This window comes from Hyaena hyaena, unplaced genomic scaffold, assembly GCF_003009895.1.
Source record: "Hyaena hyaena isolate Hyena2069 unplaced genomic scaffold, ASM300989v1 scaffold_105, whole genome shotgun sequence".
Classification (NCBI taxonomy): domain Eukaryota; kingdom Metazoa; phylum Chordata; class Mammalia; order Carnivora; family Hyaenidae; genus Hyaena; species Hyaena hyaena.
Window position 1 is genome coordinate 3,142,888 of NW_024080737.1, and position 2,090 is coordinate 3,144,977.

At 37.9% G+C, this 2,090-nt stretch overlaps 1 pseudogene; it reads right to left on the minus strand.

Annotated features, from left to right (window-relative positions):
- Positions 1–1,002: 1,002 nt before the first annotated feature.
- Positions 1,003–1,385, minus strand: LOC120234260 (annotated as a pseudogene).
- Between the last annotated feature and the right edge of the window lie 705 nt (positions 1,386–2,090).

The window sequence follows — 2,090 nt, forward strand, 5'->3', positions numbered from 1 at the left end:
ATTTGGTATGCTGGGATTTTTATTGAAATTATGTTGCATCTATAGATTTGGTAAGAAATGATATCCTTTTTTATGTTTATTTTTTATTTATTTATTTTTTTTTTATTTATTTATTTCTAGGAGAGAGAGAGACAGTGTGAGCAGGGGAGGGTCAGAGAGAGAGGGAGACACAGACTCCGAAACAGGCTCCAGGCTCTGAGCTGGCTGTCAGCACAGAGCCTGACACGGGGCTCGAACTCACGAACCGCGAGATCATGACCTAAGCAAAAGTCGGACGCTTAACCAACTAAGCCACCCAGGCGCCCCTTTTTGTGTTTATTTTTGAGAGAGACAGGGAGACAGAGTGTGAGCAGAGGAGGGGCAGAGAGAGAGGGAGACACAGAATCTGAAGCAGGCTCCAGGCTCTGAGCTCTCAGCACAGAGCCTGATGTGGGGCTTGAACCCACGAACCATGAGATCATGATCTGAGCTGAAGTCAGACGCTCAACTGATTGAGCCACCCAGGTGCCCCAGAAATGATATCTTTATGGTTTTGTATCTTATCTTTTTTTTCAAGCTCTAAGCAAAACATCTTTTATTCTAAAGTAAACAAAATCAAAACTCCAAACAAGTAGTCCTTATAAGATCCACTGACATTACATTTTAAATTATGTAAAAGTTTCCTTTAAACCTGAATTAGCTCAAACGTGTCAGTATAATATTTTTTATCTTTACTAAGACCAAACAATTATATCCACAATAACACTTGATAGAACTTTGATGTCTAAGAATCCCTGCACGTTGGACAGCATCCAATTAAAATATCAGTGTAGCTTTCATTTATCAAAGAAAATATTTTATCAAGCTCCCAAAGCAAATTGTAGGAGTTAAGATGGGTTTGAATTGAAGAAAGAGGCCAAATTAAATCTGGAAACAAAGTTTTCATTTGGTGGAAGTTGAAATCCTTGTGTACATTCTCATCAAAGACCTGTCCCATGTAGGATTTTTCCAGTTTGTAAGAGTCTACCAGGCCAAACCCTTCTTCACTGCCTTTGTTGCCTTTGTGTTGCTTTTCCCCTTCTTTCTCACTTTGCCTTCAGCCTTTTCCTTTGTCTCTGGTTCATCCATATGGGGTACTGTCCATGCTGGTCTAGAAGACTCATTTCGTTTCTGTTAATATCAGTCTCCATTTTCATGTCATTTTTTTCATCTTGCATCATGCATTGAGTTTTCTCTTGACAATATTTGGGTTTCACTACAGTTGATATCTCTGGAACATCTTTCATTAAAACATCACTATCTACTTTAAAATACTTTTAAGTCTGCTGAGTTCCTTTGGGGCATCCTTTTTTTGTCTTTTCAGCATGCATTTTTCTTTTCCATTTACTCTGTAGGCTTTTAGCCATATTTTACCTGGAAAACAGGAAACTCAGAGACCGCACGCAGACCACCCCTGACTGGAAGCCTGCACACTTCGGCCTTCCAGGCAGTGCCTTCCACACACTCCCGGGAGCCCAGGGCGAGTGCTGTATCTTCTTATCTTTGAACATTGTATATAACTCTGCATGCTTACTTAGGTCTTCTAAACTTTCACAGAATTCTCCCAAATGGATTAGCATATTGCTTGTTGGATTGATGCTAAGTACTTTATATTTTTATGCTACTAAAATGGTATCTTTTTTTTTTAATTATATTTTCTGCTCATAGCTGATGTACACAAATGCAGCTGACTCTTAAATATTGGTTTTGTACTTAACAACTTATCTATAGATACTTTTGGGTTTTCTCTACAGTCATTTTATCTGTTAATAGTCACCTTTATGTTTCTTCCTGTTATTTCATATGTTTCCTTTCTTTAATCTTATGGCACTGATTAGGACCAGCAGTACTTAAAAGAAATGATGATAGCTAGGTGGCATAATTACCCTGTTTGTGGGCATAAAGATTATTTTTTAACATTGTACCATTATGTATGATATTTCCCTTACCATTTTCAATTAGGTTTAGTTTTGGAGAGGGCAGAGTAGATCCCTTTTTCAGGTTAGAGATGTTTCCTTCCTTCCCTAGTTTGTTTCTAATCTCAAATAAATGTTGAATTTTGTTGACGACTT